The 22644-nt window shown below is 44.1% G+C and overlaps 1 protein-coding gene across 2 annotated transcripts in view; it reads right to left on the reverse strand.

Annotated features, from left to right (window-relative positions):
• GFRA1 (GDNF family receptor alpha 1) overlaps positions 1–22644 on the reverse strand; it is a 236763-nt gene that overhangs the window by 147210 nt on the left and 66909 nt on the right. The gene's annotated exons all lie outside the window — the stretch shown is intronic.

The following is a 22644-nucleotide window of genomic DNA, read 5'->3' on the forward strand; positions in this document are numbered from 1 at the left end:
ATGCTCCCTGGGCCAGTTAATGAATCCACCTGCAGGCAGAGATGTGGTTCTGCCTCTTCCCTGATTTCAAGGTGGAATAAACGTCCTTCCCCCCAAAAAGGGCAAGTGCTTGAGGTGGAGGGTCTCAGGGGGCAACTGGCACACAATACTTCTGTTCCTCCAAATCCTAGCTCAAGAAACATTTCCTCCAAGGGCCATCTTGTTTACCGAAGGACTAACACTCCCCTCAGCTCCACTGAACTCTCTGCTGTGTTCATCTACACGTTCATCTTCCGCTCTGTCTCAGAATGCATCGTCCCTCTGTCCTTCCGCCACACACTCCCACCCCTACTCCGGATACGCCCTGAACCTGTTTTATCCTTTGGGGCAACATTTACATCTGCAACTAGATACATTAACTATCTTAAGTTTTATTCTCTTCAAGTATCACGTGCAGCAGAATTATTACATAAACAGGTTCTGAAATTCATTCATACAGCGGGTCATGGATACTTCTTGAGTGAAACATCTCTTAGGCAAGAGAAATGAAGAAAGTAGGTTGAAAACCATTGACTTCCCCAATTATATTCAACGCTTTGAGTCTGATTTTCTATTACAGTTTACAATTCCAATCTTATCCAGTACAATGCTTTCTTTCCAAGCCAAAGACAAAATTTTCTTTGAAAACCAGGGATATGTAATAGTTATCTATTTCTCCACTTATAGCACTCATCATTTTAGAAGGTCAAGGCAAATGCACTAGGCTAGAGGTTTTGTTTTTTTTTAAAGAACTCTTTTCCTGAAGAAGGTGAAGGTGGGCATAGGCTTTCTAGAAGGAGACAAATGCCCCCCAGGGAGGCATTTCAAACCTGATGAGGGCCCCCAGGCAAGGCAGACAGAGAAATCGGAGCTGGGGAGAGCTCACGTTTTGTAATTGGGATGCAGCTGAGGGGAGCAGTCCGAAGTCAGGCCCAGAGCTGATAGAGCATGCAAACACAATGGCAGGTTCCCATCGAATAAGAGAAGAATCGTTTATTCTCTGTGAGGTTCCCAGCACCCACCACGACACACAGTGGGTATACCCAAAACTTCACGGGTGTTTGAAATCAAACTTCTAGAACCGAACCATCCCCGACTGTACTTCTCTCAGCCTAGACAGAAGAGCTGAGCAGCACACCCCACTTACTGCGCAGTGCACCCCACTTACTGCGCAGCGCACCCCACTTACTGAGGTTCAAGAGCAGTGAGCTCCCAGGAGGTCAGGTGCACTGGAGCTGGGGCTCCCAGACAGGAAGTCAGGGTGGGGAGCTATCATTTCCTCCCACTGGGGGCTCCTTTCCTGCAGAGACCTGAAGATCACCACCTGGATCCCACCCTCTGCTCCACCTCCTATGCAGGGAAACTGCAGAATGTACGTCTCATTCAGTCCTTCCAAAGAAGTCTCAAAAATCCTTCCCCCAAACACAGAATCAGGATCTGCCAATTCCCAAAATCCATTTACATTTATGAGAGTTTCTGAAAGAAAGTGAAAAGCAAAGAGCTGGGAGAGAAGGAAGAAAAAAGGAAGTCTGATCTGACTCTGTCTAAGGGGGGGAAAAAAACCCCACAAAGCCTTTCCCTTCATTCTCTTTGTGCCACCGATGTGTGTCATTTATTTGGTGACAAAGCCCTGAATGTTAATTGAATGCGTTAAAGGCATAATAACACAATCCAGAGAATTGTTTTGCCATATTTTTAAACTTCCACGTGCCTGGCTACCTACAGCTGAACAAGAACAGGTAAAAGATCTCTCTGAAATAAAAAACAAGGGTACTCGAGAGGGGGAGCAGGCACCTACTTGAGTATTCACGGGTTCCCATGGAGAAAAGGGCAACTGCTTGGTGCAAGGCAGTTTGGTATCAATGCAATAATTTCTGGATAGCTGCCAGTGCTAAGGTTAAAAAACAATATTACAAGGCTTCTATGATGACAGCCTACTGGGAGACATTTGTTGAAAATTGCTTTGCCTATCATTTAGTCAGCAAAAAAAACTCACAGTACTAGTTATGCTAGAACTCTGTTGAGTGTGCATCTATAAATGATTCAAATTGTAAGCACATAAAGCCCCCATACAGGTAGATGTAATCACCATAAAAGCCTAGAGCCTCAGCTCTGTTCTTTTACATTGATAGGCCGTATAAATTTTCACCATATGTTGCCAAATAAAAAGCATAATTATAAAGAAAGTGTATTCTGAGTTCTAAATTCAACTTTCAAAAATGAAATCAGAATGACTTTTTTTGGCACAAGGCAATAAACTTTTCAGCAGCCACACCATGAAAAACTGACATTCTAAACCACACAGCATCCTGCAACTTGACTTAATTTTAATGACACCTTTCACCCTGCAAGAAGGGACAACTCACACATTGCCAGGGAAACATGACAAGGTTTTTACTAGGCTGTCTCCTCCAAATACAGTTGGCCCTCTGGAGCCACAGGTTCCACATTGTGGAATCAACCAATCACGGATCCAAAATATTCAGAAAAAAGAAGAAAATTCCAGAAAAGTTCCAAAAAGTGAAACATAGCATTTACATTGTACTTACAACTATTTACCTAGTATTGTTGTTGTTGAGTAGCCAAGTCTTATCCAGCAATTTGTGACCCCATGGACTATAGACCACCAGACTCCTCTGTCCATGGGATTTCCCAGGCAAGAATACTGGAGTGGGTTGCCATTTCCTGTTCCAGGGATCTTCTTGACTCAGGGATAGAACCTGCGTCTTCTGCAACAGCAGGCAAATTGTTTACCACTGAGCCACCAAGGAAGCCTTACCCTGTATTCGGTATTATAAATAATCTAGAGATAATTTAAAATATATAGAAGGATAGATGTAGGTTATATCCAAATTCTATGCCATTTTAGATAAGAGGCTTGCTGCTGCTGCTGCTAAGTCGCATCAGTTGTGTCTGACTCTGTACGACCCCATAGACGGCAGCCCACCAGGCTCCCCAGTCCCTGGGATTCTCCAGGCAAGAACACTGGAGTGGGTTGCCATTTCCTTCTCCAATGCATGAAAGTGAAAAGTGAAAGTGAAGTCACTGAGTCATGTCCAACTCTCAGCGACCCCATGGATTGCAGCCTACGAGGCTCCTCCGTCCATGGGATTTTCCAGGCAAGAGGACTGGAGTGGGGTGCCATTGCCTTCTCCAAGATAAGAGGCTTGAGCATCCTAAAATTTTGGTATCCATGGGAGGTCCTGGAATTGATCCTCTACAATACCGGGGCAGGGTTGAGGGGTGGACTGTACCTAAAACATTTTGAAATGAGCTAAAGCATTTAAAAGAAAACTAAAGGCCTGATATTTCAGTGATCAGGATAACGTGAACAAATCCAAGTTAGTTTGCAGTCAACAGGAGGATAGGAATTGTCTGGTAACTGTGTAGAGCACAAATGAATCCTTTCTTTTGTTCCTCCCTATGAGTAAAGGAATAATTTCATTACTTAGTGGTTTGGGGCTTTTTGCCTGTACTGAGATAAAATTAATTTGTTTTGAATGCCTCACCCCACCCCAAAGCAATTCTTCATCCCAGGGGTGAAGAATGTCTATCTTAAAGCAAACAAATACATCCGCATTCCAACCGGAGACTGGGAGTTGGGGTTTGCAGGCTGGGTGCCTTGAGGCCTCTCATCTAGGAAAAGAGCCGAGGTAGGTCTCTGCTTGCATCTAGCTGTTAGGGGTTCTTATGCCCAGGAACCACCATTCAATTACCTGTCCCCAACACGGCTATCTCTGACGGTGGATTGTGCATATGCACTCAGTTGTGTCCGACTCTTTGGGACCCCATGAACTGTAGCTTGCCATGCTCCTCTGTCCATAGAACTTTCCAGGCAAGAATACTGGAGCGGGTTGCATTTCCCTTTCCAGAAGATCTTCGTGACCCAGGGATCCAACTCAGGTCTCTTGAGTTTCCTGCACTGGCAGGCGGGTTCTTTACCAGCCGAGCCACCAGGGAAGTTAGCAGATGGTCTTCCCTGGGAGTCCCTGCTTCCAGAGCATCCCAAGTCAGATCAACACAAGAGTCTAGTGAGGGGTAAGTGAACTGTCCAAATACAGAGCTGGCTTTGTCTGGAGGCTGAATCTACAAAGAGTCAAACTGAAGAATCTGAGAATCAGAAGAACCTGCCTAGTGCACCCTCATCCCAAGAGAAAACCTCTCTCTCAAAGCAGATAAGCTCCTGTCCATTTAGCCTCAGCCCGAGCACATCCTCTTAGAAGCAGGGCTTATAAAAACACGGAAAACTCTATATGAAGGTGGCTGGGCCCTCCACAGTGCTCAAGATCCAAACTGGCCGTCCCAACAACCAGTTCTGGGTACCAAGAACAGTCAGAGAATTTGAAATGCTTCCTTTCTTTCTCAACCAAGCCTGGAGAAACAGAGGCAGTCCCAGGGGAGTGTGAGAAGGTACACTTTCTGCCTTTATGTTTTAAAGTGGTCAAGTGAAGGCAGAAACAGCTGCCACCTAGGAATCAAGTCCCTTGGCCCTTCTCACAGCACCCTCCTCCACCTTCATCTCTCCCCAGCTCCCCCCCAACTCACACAGCCAACCCCCATGACAAAAGCTGCTCTCTGATCAAGCTGGGAAACCACATTTGTCAGGCTAATTTTCAGAAGTTACTAAAGTGGCCTGAAAAAATGGAAGCCAAGGAGCATCAAGATTATGAAATAAAAATAGATTTTTTTTCTCATTATTGAGGCATTTTAAGAGCAATTATGTTGCAGCAGTCATAACAGCCACTTCTGCAAACAGCAGGTTTAGAAAGTACAAAAGACTCCTGCCACCTCCACACCCACTCCAGGGGCTATTAAAGTTGGGGGAGGGGCAGGAAACACAAAGGATTTTTAAGACATTGGGGTTTTTTGAGTTGGTTCTTAAAAATCTATTAACTTATTCTTTACCATTCAAAGGAAATTAAAACCAAATACATTCTGGGGAGATGAGGTGAAAAAAAAACTACATTGGGGATAAGAGATAAAGGGCTTCATTAAGTCCCAAGTTCATGGAAATGTCATCAATCCCTCACCATCAATCACATCTGTCTTGTATTTTCTGATGTAGCCAGCAGAGAAGGACTGGTCTCCTAAGAGACACAAATCCTGTCTTTGTTGGAAAATTCTGTATTCTGCTACCTGAGAACACAGGCAAAGCGGGTGCAGACAGTCTCAAAGCCAAGTCCAGTGGGGGTCCTCTTACATTTGAACTTGCTTCCAGGTAGCACTCCCTCCCTCCCTCCCTTCATTTACCTGTGCCAGCCCTGTACCAAAGTCAACCAGTCAACAATCTATAAAAAGGAAGTTCATTATAAACTCTTAAATGAGAAGTCTTAGGATGGTGAACGAGTTACTAATAATTTGCCGTCCCTCAACCTGCTGTATATGCAGACAGTAGTTTCTAAATATTCCTGTGGACTTATTTCACTATTTAAAAATTGGGTCTGTTAGGGAAATCAATGCTACCAAAGTTGACTGATAAATGAGAACAGAAAATCTAAAAATAACCACACAAATTCTTTCCCACCAGAAAGTCAAGACAACAAAGCCATCTCCAATGAATCATTCCTGACCCAGCTCACCTTTCTGGGTCACCTTTAAACTACTTCTTCCTTTGGGTGAACCCAGTAGACTCTCCATGCTCTCTAAATTATCTTGAAGAAATCGAAAGGGAGTTTGAAAGGTTAATTAAAATTTCTAGTATAGCTCTTGTCGATATCTAAATAAGTGCACAATATTTAGCTGGATCAAGGACCAGTTTTCTGAATAATGAAGTATTCTGGTTGATACAGAATTACCCTATACCCATGGATTACCAATGTTCAACAATTAGAACCGAAACAAAAACACTCAGAAACTTTTTTATGACCAACCCTTCTCCTACTGATTCACACATAGAGGAGCATCAATAATTTTTTGCTACATGACTGAATTAAGAAGATACTCCAACATTTAGGAGCCCTTCTGAGACACTGAGAAGCTCATTTCATCAGTCCATCAACATCTTCATGTTAATTCCCTCAACAGACTGAGAACCATCTCTGAAACTGCTGATTCATTTTGTCTGCTGACCAAATACCTGCTGCGGAGGAAAGGAGGGTGTAGATCACATAGGCTTTGTGGAAACCTTTCAACCACCACTATAGTGCGAAAGCGGCCATAAACAACACTCAAATGAGGGGGTGTGGCTGTGTTCCAATATAGTTTTATTCATAAAAATAACCAGCTAGCAGGCCACAGTTTATGAGCCCCCTACACTAAAATAACATTTTCATTTCCTTCAGGGCCAAGTTTAGGAAACACATCCCCACTGAGCCTTCCTTAGTGTCTTCTGAGAGAACTGTGTCTCTATTTTAAATTTCACTGCTTTGGGTCTATCTGTTTTGGTTATACCTTCATAGCCAAGTTTAGAAAATATAAATTCTCCACTGAGTCTTTCTTAGTGCCTTTGGGGAGAACGTCTTCCCTACTTTAAGTTGACCTACTGATTCAGTTCTACCTTTTTTGTTATACTTTCAGACTGAGTGTCACAGCCTGCCAAACGGACTGCTCCTTTTGTGCCCTTCAAATTGACAGCTTTTAAACAGTATCTCAGCATTCTTGTAGGAGGCAGGCTGAGTGCCGTTTCAGGGGAGGGTACCCGGGACCATCAGTGGGGCACTCAGATTCCCTCCTTAGTTTCCAGCGATTCAGCTCAGACTCAAACTTGCAAACTCTGTTCAGTGAACCCTAAGCCTCACCAAGGAAGAGGGTTCCTTTAAGGTTCTCCTAGTTATCCCAAACTATGCATCAAACAACCTCTTCCATATATATCTTGTGTTCTTTTTTCGGAAGAGTCTTATAGGCTTTTCTAAACCATATTTGATCATGTTTGAGCACCCCTCATCCCTGCGTACATGGGTGCCCTAAGCAAAGGTTTGCAAAGTCCTTTTTTCCATGTAACATAACGTAGTTGACACGTTTCAAGGATTTCGAGGCACAAATCCTTGGTGGGCCAATATTCTGTCTGCCATACTATCTTTAAAATCTAAAGGAATAGGGGATGAATGGACAAAGAGACAGGCATTAGTTTCTGAAGGAGCGTTGTGCTGCCGGCTGGGCCGCTCCCCACTGGAAATCCCCACCAGACACAGAGAAACCTTTTGAGTAAGGCTTCAAAATCTACCCCCAAAATTCGGATTGACTTTTTGGAAACCTGCATACCACTATTTCAATCAAGAAGCAGGTTCATAGAAAAGATACAGTCCTGGTGAGCTGTTGAAAATAGCAAGGCAGCCTCAGGGTGATTAACACTTAGTTCAAAGTGAGATGAAATTCACATACACAGCTCACCATGCCCCTGGGGATGCCATGATGGAGGAGAGGCCTAAAAGCTAGTTAGGAAGGAAAGATTCAAACTGGGGGTGGGGTTGGGGAAAGAGACAAGGTAAACAGCTTAGAGTATCAAAGCAGAAGTGGCTGGAAGTCATCATTTCATAGAATAATAGACTATACAGGCTTAGTCTTCCAGATGTTGTCTAATCCCTTCATCTCATAGATGAGAAAATTCAAGCATTGAAACTAAATTCCCTGATAACACAGTAGTTAGGTACGATCCCTCCAGAAGTCCCCAAGTCTGCCTCAATGCCAGTTTACTATGACACAAATTTTCTACTTTTCAATCTATATATTTTTAAGATTTTAGAGCAATTACACTTTAGTCTATAAGAAAACATAAGAAAAAAATAAAAGAAAAGAAAAGAAAAAGAAAACATAAGAACCGCACCTTTGATCCATCATTATAAAAACCCTCATCAAGTTCTCTAGGGTTGAGACACATAGTTTTTGAGGCAGAAGCCTGGTGTGTCTCCCTTTGCCTGGCAAAGCAATAAAGCTATCCTTTTATAGTTCATCACCCCCTCCCCAAAAGAAAACATAAGACAGGAATTTAAGGAAATGGCAACCCACTCCAGTATCCTTGCCTGGAAAATCTCATGGACAGAGGAGCCTGGTGGGCTGCAGTCCATGGGGTTGCAAAGAGTCAGGCACGATTGAGAGACTAACACTTATCCACTCAAACATATAAACCATGACCATACAGCCAGGGGCCTCCTTGAACAGAACAGAAAGCTAATATGTAGCATTAGAGTGGCCACACATATAATCGTTCTTCTAAATTCTATACAAGGTTATTTTTCAGAATAAGGCTCACCATAAAGCTATTAGTCATCCATCCACCCATCCATTCACTCAAACTCCCATTAAATACCCACTGTATAGCAGGCCTAGAAATAAAAAGATGACTAAGATGCGTTCCACCAACAAGAAGCCTGTAGTCTAGTGGAGGAGACAGGAAAGCCATTCTGCTGACCCTAACACTACATTCTGTTTCAGACCCAGACTGGCAATACCACAACTGATGACTGGCTCACTTTAGTTAGCGATATGAACTTTGAATGACCTTGAACTTATTTCCAAAATCCAGTCATCCTCATATAACCAGACATGCATTAGGAAAGGATATTAGAAAACCTATATTCTATACTACTTTTTCTTAAGAATCACGTTTTATTATTTACCAAAAAAAGAGAGAGAGAAAGTTGTAATAAGGGGAAAAACAAGCTTTACACAAAAGTCCTACAATGTAACTTCCTTTGGTTCAAAACTGTAAAAACTGGAAAATTTGTTTGTAGATACTAAATATGAAGTCACATAGTCCTACAGTACAGAGAGGCTAGAGAAGTTCTGCTGGTGCATCAAAGCATATTTCCTTTAATAAAAAAATGAAAGTATGTACATTCTTACCAAAAAAAAGTTAAAATCATGTGTATGTGTGAGAGAAAGAGAGAGACAAAGAGAAGCAGGTAAATGGCACTAGGGTGGGCTAGAAAAGATGCAGGCCCAAGCAGACCCACAGGAACTAAAATGACGAGTGAAGTGAGCCTGCTGACCTTGAGAACTAGAGGTGAGAGTTTAGATCAGGCACCAAGAGATTCATCAGGAATCAAGTCAGGCCCTACAGGGTGATAGAGATGTGTTTGAGTGAACAGGGGAAAAAAAGTCAAATCTAAGTTTCCTTTTTTCTTTTTGCAGGAAGAGGAGAGGAGGAGTGACCATCAGAGTTACAATCCACCAGAGCGCTGTGCCTTCCCAGTCTGTCTATAGAGGCATACCCATCTGGCCCAGGTATGAACAGCATCCAGCTCCCTCATGGAAGGTCAGGCCCCAGGGGAGTCCAGCCTTGGCTCGGGTGGGGTGTGCATAAAGGCTGCCTGTCCCTGTGCCTGTGAGGACTTCCTTCTGCTCCAGGACAAGCTAAGACCCCCAAATCTCCCAGGGAACGTTCCACCTCTGGCTGCTGCTAAGTCGCTTCAGTCGTGTCCAACTCTGTGCGACCCCAGAGACGGCAGCCCACCAGGCTCCCCCGTCCCTGGGATTCTCCAGGCAAGAACACTGGAGTGGGTTACCATTTCCTTCTCCAATGCAGGAAAGTGAAAAGTGAAAGTGAAGTCGCTCAGTCATGTCTGACTCTTAGACACCATGGACTGCAGCCCACCAGGCTCCTCCGTCCATGGGATTTTCCAGGCAAGAGTACTGGAGTGGGGTGCCATTGTATAAAACTATATTATTTGGGGGAGATGCATTTCAAATAAGTCATAAAGATTCTAAGGATAATATTTTTAATTTCAATAAAGCTGTTGTGATGTAGTAGACTAAACCTCAACCTGAGGACCAGAAGGCCTGAGTTTGAATCCCGACTCTTCCAAATGTGTGACTTTGGGTGAGTGAATAAACCTCTCTGGGTGACAGTTTTATCACCCAGAGATCAAGACAACAATGCTTATCTCACAGGGTTCATTAATTTGACAAATACTTATTGAGCACCTATACTTTGCTCAGCACTATTCTAAACACTGGGCTGTAGGGATGAACAACATAGCAAGGCCCTGCTACCTGAGTAGTTTATATTCCAGCTGGAGAGACAGGAAAACCATAAGCAAACAAAAAAATGAACAAATAATTTCAGACAGTATTGGGTGCTATGTTAGTTTCTTAGGACTGTTATAACAAATGACCACAAACTTGGTGAATGAAGATAACAAAAATGTATTTTCTTGCAGTTCTGGAGGACAGAAGGTTAAAATGAAGGCATCAGTAGATCTGTATACCCTCTAAAGTTTCTAGGAGAGTATCCTCCTTTGTCTCTTCCAGGTTCTGGTAGCTCCAGGTGACCCATGGCTTGTGGCAGCATCACTCCAATTGCTGTCTGCATCTTCATGGGACCTTCTCCTGTAGTTCTCTGGGGCCTCTCTTCTTCTTAAAAGAATAGCTAGTCATTGAATATAGGACCCCCTCTAAATCCAGGACGATTTCATCCCCAGATCTTTCACTCACACTATTTCCAAATAAGGTCACATCATGAGGTTTCAGGGATCATGAATTTGGGGGGCACACTAGTATTTTTAAACCATTTAATTGTACCCTTTATATCCTAAATTTTAAGAAAAAGATTTTGCTGTCCTTTGCGGCATGTGGAATCTTAGTTAGTTCCCTAACCAGCAACTGAACCTGCACCCCCTGTCTTGGAAGTGCGAAGCCTTAAACGCTGGACCACCAGGGAAGTTCCCTGGGGCACACTATTTAACCCAATACCCATCTTGTACAGTGCTGTAAGGAAATAGATGAGGCAACGGAGGAACGTGTCTGGGGAAATATCTTCAATAAAGATGGCCAGGGAAGGCATCTCTGAAGATGTGATTGCCTAACAAAGAGCAGCCTACTACAGGAAGAATGTTCTGGGGTCCAAGAGTCCAAATGGATGCCTAAGGAGGTGACCGAGAACTGAATTTGACATGAGAACTGAATGCAGTGAAAGATCTCAAGAACCAGGAGGTATTACCTCCCTCCCCTAAAGGGCTCAAAGGACTGAGCTTGTAATCCCCCTACCAAAGAGAGTGGGTGGTCCACGCTCAGGAAGCCTCAACCCACAGAGGGCCTCCTTTCCAAGAGCACATTAATTTATACGCCTCTCTCCCCGCCGCCCCTCACAATGCAGGTGGTTTCCTGATGCAGGATATTAACTTTCAGCTGCTGGAGGTCCCTAACCTCCATGCTGGCCTAAAAGGTTTCCTCAGGTTTGGATAAGCCTCAGATAAGGAGCTGAACTTTTGCAGGCTTATGAGAACTGCACCTCCAATCCTTCAGAGATTCGCTCATCACGAACCTTAATCCATCTCAAATAAATCTTGTGCATACAGACGTGGTTTCCCACCATGGCTGTTTCACAAGAAAAAAGAACAGCTTTGTCTGTTCTGCAAAAGCCCTCTGTGTTGACACTGTGCCCATGGATTTAATTTCCGAGATTTACATTTTAATTCTTTAAGATATTCAGGAGATAAATAAACAGAGAGGCCTATGGTTGAGACACAGCCCTTTCCTCGAAAACCTACTTGCCTTGTTTTCCTCTCTCTGGAGCCCTTGTTTCTTTCTCTTACCAAATTTAATTCAATTTCCTTCTCCACTCTGCTCAGGGTTTCCTCCCTATCTTTCAACCCTTTACTTTCTTTTCGGCCACCTTGTCCTCCCATAATCCCCTCTCCTTATACTGGACCTCCCAGATTGGATGTTCACTTGTCATGGTTGACTAGTGTCCCCAACCCAAAAGTTCATGTCCACCCTGAACCTCAATATATGATCTTGCTTGGAAATAAGGTCTCTGCAGATGTCATCAAGTTATGACATGGTCACATTGGATTAGAGTGGCCCCTAAATCCAGTGACTGGGGTACTTCTAAGATGAGAAGAGGCCGTGTGATGGTGAAGGAAGAGATTGGAAAGATGCAGCTACAAGCCGAGGAAAACCAAGAGTTTCTGGGAGCCTCCACAGGCTGGTTAAGAGGCAGGGAAGGACCCTCCCCTAGAACCTTCAGAGAGAGCAGGGTCCTGCCAACATCTTGACTTCAGACCCTTGACTTCTAAAACTGTGAGAGAATAAATTTCTGTTGTTTTAAGCCCTCAAGATCTTGGTTATTCATTACAAGAGCACCCAGGAAACAAGCAGAGCACTCAGCCTGCTCTCCACCTGTCTCTCACCTGGGTCCCCACCTCCCCTGGAACCCCACAGCTGGACCCCACGACTGGCCCACTCCTCTAGGGAGGCCCAACCTCTGACTGACCTCTCTTTATCCATGACTGTGGAGGCCATGGGATCTCTATTCCTATGAAGAACCCAACTAAGGTTTCTTTGTTTTCTCCATATTTTATTATGAAGTCTTCAAATATATAGCAAAGGTGAGATAATTTGCAATGAACACCCATATAGCTAACACCTACATTAACCATTAATCTGGTCCCTCCAAAATGACTTTGTGATATGGTGGTAAGAATTTGAACTAAGTCCAATTGCCTGGTTCTGAATTCAGGCCCTGTTCTTTACTAGATGGGAGACTCTCTGCAAAGTAAAGCTACGTGAGCTTTCTGAATCTATTTCAGCATATGAAAAATGGGGATAAAAAATGAAGATAAAAAATGAAGATAAATGAGTACGTGAAACTCTTAGGGTCATTCTGGGGAAGAAAGGTGTTCAAGTATGTGCTTGGCATATTGTACATAAGCAAGCAGAGCCCATCTTTATCCTCTGCTACCCAGCACATAGCACTTTCATCGTGTGCACAGCACATGCTATTTCTCTGCTCAAAAAGCTACAATGGCTTTCTTGTGGTTCCCAGAACAAATCTAAATTTTGCTGCCTAGATTTAAAAATAACCAAGAAAACTATTGTTCAAGCTATCTAAAATATCAAGCTAGCTTTTTTATGGATTAGAATTCCATCAACTCAAGGGCATAACTAATTCACTGTTAAGATTAGAAACACTGATTGGTCAACCTTAAACAGCAAAAGGCATAATAAAATGAATAAGAAAAGTGCAATAACTCAACAATATTATGCATTTGGTAGACAAAATCTTTTCAGTCACATTGGTAGATTTGGGGGCACAAGAAAGCAGAGAGGGTTTTGGCCCTTGACAGTCTGTGAAGCCTCCATCACTGGTCCCACCCAGTCCTAACCTAGAGCCTGGTGAGTGTACTGCACTCTCAACATCCCATAAGCATAACACCAAACTTGTCTTTGCCTCCACCTCCATTCAGATTGTCTTCCATCTGCCCACCTACAGGTCTGCCCTGGTCCTGTCCACTCAGGTCTTCCGCCTTCTTTAAACTATCTCCAGCCCCACTCTTTCAGCGGAAGAACTCCCACCCTCTATGACTTCTTCCAGCACTGAGAAAGGGTAGTGCCCATTGGCCCCTAAACAGACTGGCTTTGAGTTTCCAATAAAACTGTCAACTCTTGGAAGTTAGAAATGTGTCTGCTATATGTCTCATGTTCCTGCTCATACCCACACAGACCACAGCAGGTAATATCTGCTGATTCATTCTGGGTCCAAAACCTGTCCCCTCAAAAAAAAAAAAAAAGTGGTGAAGGAAACAGAATGGCAAAAAGACTTTTGGACTCATGGATAAGAAAGGATTTGGCTTTGCTGTCAACATCCAGCTGATACAGTGACAGCATCTGCTTCAACCTTACTAAGCACCTAAATTGTCAAACATAAAAGGAAGTGTGTGTACATATGTGTGCACATTCATGCATGTGCACACACATAAATAAACCATACACACAAAATGCATTTCCTGAGCTTTGTTGTTTTAGTCCACTGTTATCCATCAAACATCTATTGAGCACCCACTATGTGCTAAGCACTGCACTTGGTGCTGGGAATTCAAATTAAAAGACACAGTTCCTTCTGTCCAGGGGCTTGATCTGGGGTGGGAAGACTTGCTCAAACAGATCATTACAACAACATGAGTGGAGAGAAGTGCTAGTGGGGGCAGGAGAGGGTAATAGGAAACTCCGCAGAGTAGAAGGCAGAATTCCCCACCTGTTGGGATGAGTGAGTCAGGGTAAGCCAGCAGAGAGGTATCCTGAGTTTTACAAAGTGAGCAGGAGCAGGAACATATCTAGGAGAGGAACTGGGAGGGGAGCTGAACTCACAACCATTTCAAGATAAAATGTCATTGCAGGGATTGTAAGCATGGTCCTAATAAAGACATTAGAAGAGACTGTGAAAATGCAGTGAGAAGATTGCTTCTCACATGCACACACACATTGGAGACATCAGCATGGACCAGAGAGCTCATTCCCTTCTGCTTCCTGGGAACACAGAGAAAAGACGACTTTCTCTAGATCAGGAAACTAGCCCACAGCAGACATGGAATCTACCAGCAACTTGATCTCATACTTTCAGGCTCCAGAACCATGAGAAATAAACGCTTGCTATTTGACACCCCACCCCACTCCCCGTTTATGGCATTTTGTTACAACAGCTGGAACTGACATAGATAGGTATCTAATAAACTCACCCCTCTGCATCTGGGTGGTCCTGTTGAGCCTAGGGAAGGTCAAGGACCTGTGACTGCATTTCACCAGGAGTAGAAGAAAGTCCTTCAGTGGGAATCATGACAGTGTTATAAAACCTAAGTCAGACTTCCTGAGTTGAAAACCTTGGATTAAGTGTCTTACCTTGGGAGTGGGAATGTGCAGATAAGCAAGGGGAGAAGCCTAGAATGATCCATGTGGTAATAATGAGAGCTAGAAACACCAGTGGAGAAGGCAATGGCACCCCACTCCAGTATTCTTGCCTGGAATATCCCATGAATGGAGGAGCCTGGTAGGCTGAAGTCCATGGAGTCGCTAAGAGTCAGATACAACTGAGCAACTTCACTTTCACTTTTCACTTTCATGCACTGGAGAAGGAAATGGCAACCCACTCCAGTGTTCTTGCCTGGAGAATCCCATGGACAGGGGAGCCTGGTGGGCTGCCGTCTATGGGGTCGCACAGAGTCAGACATGACTGAAGTGACTTAGCAGCAGCAGACACACCAGTAAGAACTCACACTTAATACAGATACAACTGCTTGTGCATAGAAACAGACAGGCATATATACATGGGTTAGAATACACACACGTGCATTTTTTGCTCTGTCAACTGAGAGGGCCTAAAAGAAATGACACCCCAATAACAATAAGCATACCCAGCACCCAGATCTTGGTTTCTAACATCATTCTCCAATAAAAGGAAGCAGGGCTTCTTTAGGAAATGGCTGACTCAAGGACAGGGATGGGAAATACACAAGATAAGCATGGAGCATCTTATAGTATCAGAAAGTATTGCAGAAGGCCTCAAAAAATAATGGACAGTAATATGTCAAAGGGACACAAGGAGTCCACTGAAAGAGCTTCCAGTGGACAAGCCAAGAAAATAAATTAAATATGCATTACATTGTAATCCAAGGTATAGAGTAAAATTCTATGAGAAGAGCCTGTCAAACTACAGTCCATGGGGTCACAAAGAATTGGACACAACTGAGCAACTATCACATAGGATAAAGGATCCTTTGCCAGAGCAGGAGTTGTGAGTTGGATCCCTGTGTCAAGAAGATCCCCTGGAGAAGGAAATGGCAAGCCAATCTGGTATTTTTGCCTGGGAAACCCCACGGACAGAGGAGTCTGGCAGGCTACAGTCCATGGACTTGCAAAAAGTCAGACACAACTTAGTGACTAAATGACAACAACAAGATAGAATAAATAATCCTAAGTCCATACTGATCTAAATATATGATTGTATAAAGTAATAATTGAAGCATAGGAACCAAATCTCCCTTGTAGAAAAATAACTTGAATAGCTAGCCTCTGTATAATAAGATGGAACACAGCTCCGCACTTTCCCTAAGAGTAGGCTATGCGTAGACTTCCTTCCAAAGAGTACAGTGTGGAAAGGAGTCAGAAAGTAATTTTGCAGTGGAAATACTTGACAAACACTACTTCAGCCAGGTGTTCAAGATCAACATCAAGAGACATAGATCATGTTGACAGGAAATGCCTTTGATATGAAGTCAGGCAAATGGAGCTTTACCTCTGTGATCTTCCCCAAAACCCATAACCTCAGTCTAATCATGAGAAAAACAGTATTCAAATTCCCAGAGAGGGACATCTACAACAGAGACTTCTCAAAAACACCAGGACTCCTCAACACTGTCAAGGTCATCAGAAACAAGGTAAGTCTTAGAAACTGTCACAGCCAAGAGGAGCCTAAGACACGGATACTAAAAGTGATGTGATGTCTTGGATAGGATCCCCGAAAAGAGATGGAACATTAGGTACAAACTAAAGGAATATGAATGGGCTTCCCAGGTGGCGCAGTGGTAAAGAATCCGCCTGCAGGAGACGAAGGAGACACAGGTTCAACCCCTGGGTTGGTAAGATCCCCTGGAGGAGGAAACGCAACCCACTCCAGTATTCTTGCCTGAAAAAATTACATGTAAAGAGGAGCCTGGAAGGCTACAGTCTACGAGGTTGCAAAGAATCAGACACAACTGAGCGAATGATCATGCATGCATGTAGTCATGCAAGGGAATCTGAATAAGCCATGGAGTTTAGTTAATAACGGATCAATAGTGGGTCATTAGTTGTAACAAACGAACCATATTAATGTAAAATGTTAGTAAAGGGGAAACGGGGTGCAGGGTATATGGTGACTCTCTAGCTTCACAATTTTTCAGAAAACCTAAAACTTTACTGTAGAATAAGGTCTTTCAACCAAAATAAATAAATATGTATTTCCCTGGTCCCTGTCCCTTCTCCCTGCGCCCATCCCCTTGTGTCTAGGATTGTACCCTCTGCCCCCAGTCCAGCCCCAGTCCTTTCCTGAGTCCCTAGTATATAGTATAAAGTGGTTATTAAGTCTCCATGTGTCCCAGAGCCCAGCTGCTGCTGCTAAGTCGCTTCAGTCATGTCCGACTCTGTGCGACCCCATAGATGGCAGCCCCCCAGGCTCCCCCGTCCCTGGGATTCTCCAGGCAAGAACACTGGAGTGGGTTGCCATTTCCTTCTCCAATGCATGAAAGTGAAAAGGGAAAGTGAAGTTGCTCAGTTGTGTCCGACTCTTTGCGACCCCATGGACTGCAGCCCACCAGGCTCTTCCGTCCATGGGATTTTCTAGGCAAGAGGACTGGAGTGGGGTACCATCGCCTCCTCCTTCCCGCAGCCAGGGCCCTGCCTTTATCTCAGCATTCACACCCACTTTCCCTCCCCTTCTGTCTCCCACTCCCAGTCCTCGGCCCAAGCCCCCCGGGGCAGACAGGTAGGTAAAGAAGAGAGCAGAGCAGAAGCTGAGGTTGGAACTGAAACCAGCTGGAAAACACTGAGATAGTGTAGGAGAAGAAGGGTGGGAGCCTTTAAGAAAAAGTCAGAAAAAGAGGAAAGGAAAAAAATAAATAAAATTGACTCTGGTGAGATTCGAACCCATAAAATATAAAATAAAATAAAATAAAATCCTGGCTCTACTACTCATGACTTATATAAACATCACTAGATGGATTCTACTCTGTGCTCAGTTTTCTCCCTTGTAAAGTGGGATTACTGGTTATAAACCCTACTTCAAAAAATACGGGGACAGATTCAACGGGAAAATGTGTACAAAGCAACTGTCCCAATGCCTGGAATACAGGAGGTGGACAAATATTGGTGGTACCGTCATCATCATTATTATCATCCCAATAAAATAAAATTTAGAAAAGAAAAATTCCTCTTGTTATTAGCAACCATCTCAACAATAAAACTTACCCCCTTTCATTGATCTGGCAATTGTGCAACTCGACTAACTGGGAGGAGAGACTCTGAGACCTCACCTGAAACGCATACCTCAGGATTGGAGTGAGGACACAGAATCTGCTACAAGGAAAAGCATTACTCGAGGCCAGCTGGCAGGGAACAGACCACCTTGCACAGCCCAGGCAGAATGTCATAAGCATCTCAGAGAATGTGACTATTTATATATGCCTATCGTTTTCCTACACAAGGCACTCACACAAAGTGAATCTACATGAAATTAAAGGATAATGTTCAGTTTGTGCTGGAAAGATGAATGCATTTCCTACATGACTCGGAATATTCTACTGACTCTGAACAGAAAGGGGGATGATATATATATACACCGTAAATATTAGCATAGAAACGTGTGACCAGGGAACCAGCCACTTTCCACCATAAGAATGTTCACGCATTTTTCTCATTTACTTGTTAGCATCATATCACAACTTGGAGTTTTTCCCTGGAGGTGGTAACAATAGATTTAATTTATTCACCCAAATCCCACATTCATAAAGAAAACAATATTTCATAATGTATAATGTTACCAGGGGGACCATAATTCATGGCTAAAGGGTCAGAGTTTTATAATAGATGGATTTTCTGAAGTGGTTGGGAAAAACCTAAGATCCAACTCCAGCAGTTAGACCAACACATTTGAAAAATGCAAAAGAGCTTAAGTCAAGTACATTATAAATGGCAGTGGTCACTGTGATCACAAACCCACCTCAACAATTAACGAGCTGGGCTGGGCTGCCAGAAAGCAAACTATGATTTATTGTTCTTTTCAGATTAGTAAAAGCAATGCCATCCAGTGTGCATTCCATTATTAGCACACATAGGAAAGAACTGATGTTTCCAAAAAGCCTTGAGAGTACATTACACTTCTGCAACCATGTTTCTTTTCACCTTAATTCTCAGCCACGTCATTCTCAACCTCTGTTTTCACCCATGTTCTCTGGACAATACTCGAAATCTGCAGCATGGGACATTTTTGTACTCTTATTAACTCCAGTTCACTTAAAACTTCTTAAAACAGAGCATCAGCAGGAAGCCACGTTGGGTCAAAGATCTCCCCAACTCTCTCATTTTACAGATAGGAAAACTGAGGCTGCTGGGCAAAGCTATTGGACCAACCTCCTCAACAAAGGCAGCAGCCCTACTGGGGGAAAAACTGATGTCTACTAGGCATATTTATACACACACACACACACACACTAATGTCCTGTGCTTAGTTGCTCAGTCGTGTTCGACTCTTTGCAACCTCATCGACTTTAACCTGCCAGGTTCCTCTATCCAGGGGGATTCTCCAGGCAAGAATACTAGAGTAGATTGCCATACCCTCCTCCAGGGGATCTTCCCAACCCAGGGATTGAACCCAGGAATCCGCATTGCAGGCAGATTCCCTACCATCTGAGCCACCAGGGAAGCACATACATTAATAATATATATGTAATATAGATGATGAAAACATATGTATGCACTGGAGCAAAGTGGCTTTTTACAATCTGAAGACACATAGAAGAATATTTTATTGGCGTCTTTGAGGAGTATAATTTGCCAACCTTAAGTCATGGCACAAGACTCCACACAGGCACAAAATACGGTGCTCAGTAGACGTGAGCTGGCTGGGTGGGAAGTTCCCACTACCCACCTCACTTCCTCACGGGAGCGACTAGGGCCTGAGGGCAGGGCCCCATCTCAGCCCAGCTCGAGCCTGCTCAGCACTCAGCCTTGGTCCTGGTTTTAACTTCTCACATGCTGTTCTTGTACATTTTCACAGCAGTCAGTGTGGTGCTTTTAAAGGTAACTAAGACCATGTGACTCTTCTACTTAAAACTCACCACTACCACCATGGACTTCCTTCCTCTGATCCCTAGACCATGCCTGCCCTCCTCTCCTTGCTCATTTCATACAACTTCCTCTCTCACACCAGCTTCCTTCTGATTCTGGAATATGAGGGCGTTCCTGCCCACCAGGCCCCTCCCTTGCAAGTTTTCTTGCTGGGCCCCAGATCCTCCGACAGCTGGTCTTCCTTGTCACTCTCTGGCCACCTCCAGGTAACATCCCTGGCCCTCTGAGCCCCTAGCGTACCATCCATGATATCTTCTTCACTGCTTACGCTGTGCTGTGCGTAATCGCTCAGTCATGTTCAACTCTTTGCAATCACATGGACTGCAGCCCATGGAGAATCCATGGGGATTCTCCAGCCAAGAATACTAGAGTAGGTTGTCATGCCCTCCTCCAGGGGATCTTCCCAATCCAGAAATTGAACCCAGATCTCCTGCATTGCAGGCAGATTCTTTACGAAGTGAGCCATCAGGGCAAGCCCAAGAACACTGGAGTGGGTAGCCTATCCCTTCTCCAGGGGATCTTCCCAACCCAGAAATCAAAATGGGGTCTCCTGTGTTGCAAGCAGATTCTTTACCAGCTGAGCTACTAGGGAAGCCCTCACTTATTGTATCCCTCTTGAAATTTATCTTGCTTATTAATTTGCATGCCTGGCACCAAATGTTCCCCAAGCTCGACCATGAGTTCCATGAGACCAGGGGACTTTGCTGTCTCCGTCACTCCTTTATCCTCATAGAAAGTACCTCACACACAGTTACTGGTTACAAAATAAACAAGTGCACTATGTTTGAAAGGTATCAAAAATTACTTGAGCTGGAAGAAAACCCTCTCTATTAGCAAGATCCCAGCTCCAGGTGAGAACTGAGGAGGAGGGAAGGCTATGGCTCTTCGGGCACAGAGTCTATAAAGGACTTCAGTTCACTGAGCAGAGAATTAACTCAATGGTGAAATCTTTATAGGGTGCCTGCTGACAGTTTCAAACGCCCAGCTGAGTGGTGGTGGTCTCATTTCCAAGCCACTCAGTTTCCATTCGATTTCAGAATCAAGGTTGAGCCCATGGATGAGCATTCAAAGGTGCTTCAGTAACTTCAAATGAGCTGTGCAGTGTGTGTGTGCGTGTGTAGTCTTGACTTCATTATTAAACGATCGGTATAAAAGTGCCCTAAAACTCAAGATTCTAGACACATGCGCACGTACAGCATTTTCAATTGCATTTGATGTTGTGAAGAGCAATTCTGTGGCTCTTCAGAATTCCTGAGAGCCATCCAGTGGCTCATGAGCTCTGTGGATGCCAGAGAATGTGGGTCAATTAAGGCTCCTTGAAAATGTGGCCCCATGGTCCCCAGAACTCCTACACACGGAAGGCCCAGCTGCGGACCCACTGGTCCCTGACTGTCCTCGGGCCCTGTGGTCTAACTGTCACAGCGAGTGGCAGTTACAGATGAAAGAACCGAGACAAACTCAGAAACGGCTCTGAAGGTAGAAATCGGCTTCCACGTGCACACACCACGGTACCAGCAGAGAAAGACCCGCAGTAGCTGCTGCGCTGTCATCCGCTATAACAAGATTGATCTATAGTGAAAGAAAAGATAATGCTATCCAGAGGAAAAAACTTCGGTTTCCTCTGAGAACATCTGATGTTGTCAACTTGCAAGCCTGCTTCCCTCTTCTGCCAGCCCTGGCGTATGGCAGCCCCAACATGCAAGGATTCCTCTGGGCAAAGAGACCTCACTCACTCACGGCCAAGAGTACATTTTTGCAAACCAGTACCCCCCAACCCAGCTGGCCTTCAGTCCCTGGGTAAACCAGAGCAAGTCAGGCCTGATGCCCATGGCATGGTTAGCCCAGAGCCACTCAGTTGCCTCAATGGGCAGCAGAAAGGGCCCTGTGGCTTCTGTTGACCTGAAACCACATAGTTTTCTGCTGTTTATTTCTAGCACACTTCATGGCTCCTGTGTTTCAAGTTAATGGCACAATTCTGGTAACAAAGTTTCTGCGCACCCATCCCCCTCCCCCACCCCCCGCCCCAAGAAGATGCTGCGCAGTCACGTTTCAGACATTGTCTGCAAGACACAGAAGCTTTGTCTTTTTCTGAGGTTACTGTCACTGACACATTTTTACTGTCACATTTTACTGAGCATTCATTTCACAGGCAGAATGGCCAGAAGCAGAGGTAAGGAAGGGTAACAGCTGGTGAGTTCTTGGCCATCATTTCAGAGAATGTCCCTCTGTATGAAACAGTCCTGCAAAGGCCAGAGCCATGTAAATAATTCACAAAAGTTCAGTTCTCCCCATCTGTAATTCTAGTACTATCTCACAGGGCCAGGGATAGCTAGCAGCTTCTGTCTCTGGAAGATATTAAGTCTTGATAGTCCATGATTTACAGGTGATTATAAGTTTTGCTCTGCACATTATTGTTACCGACAGTCAAATCCCATCAATGGAATGGAATGACTGATTAAAAAGGAGGCAAACTTGACATGAGCAGTCTGATAAGCCATTTTTTATACTGACTACAATAACTGAATGCTCATGATTGTAGATAGAAAAGCCAGATCTGATACCAACCTTTTCTCTCTCTCCATTCTCCAGGGGCCTCGGCATACCGGCTCCAGCAAGACTTTTCCAAACTCACACATTTTATGTCTCAAAAGAAGACACGTAGTTCGGCATTGGGGAGAGCTTGGCTCTCTAGTTTATAGAAAAAAAAAAAAACTGCCTCCCAGAGCAGGTCATTGAACCCTCAATGTGTCAAGGAAGAAAACGCACTGTAGCCAGGACCCTGAGGGCACATGCTTTACACCCACAGTCGTGGCACCTTCTCAATTTTGCCCATCGCTTCATCTCCAGCCAAATGGAACTTATTACTTCTGGCTGGTTTAGATTTATGAATTATTTATAAAAGTAGGTCTATGACTCCACACTCTTAAAAGACAACACAAGTCCCTTCGTTGTTGCCCACAACTGCGTTTTGATCAGAGAAAGCAGACAGACCTTCTCCATCACACGCTCCATGTTTGGGGTAAAATAATCGTTGAGAAAATATCCAGCCCATAAAATTATTTGGAAGCTACTTATGTGATGCCTGGATTTTTT

Source organism: Oryx dammah, unplaced genomic scaffold (genome assembly GCF_014754425.2).
Source record: "Oryx dammah isolate SB20612 unplaced genomic scaffold, SCBI_Odam_1.1 HiC_scaffold_14, whole genome shotgun sequence".
Taxonomy (NCBI): Eukaryota; Metazoa; Chordata; class Mammalia; order Artiodactyla; family Bovidae; genus Oryx; species Oryx dammah.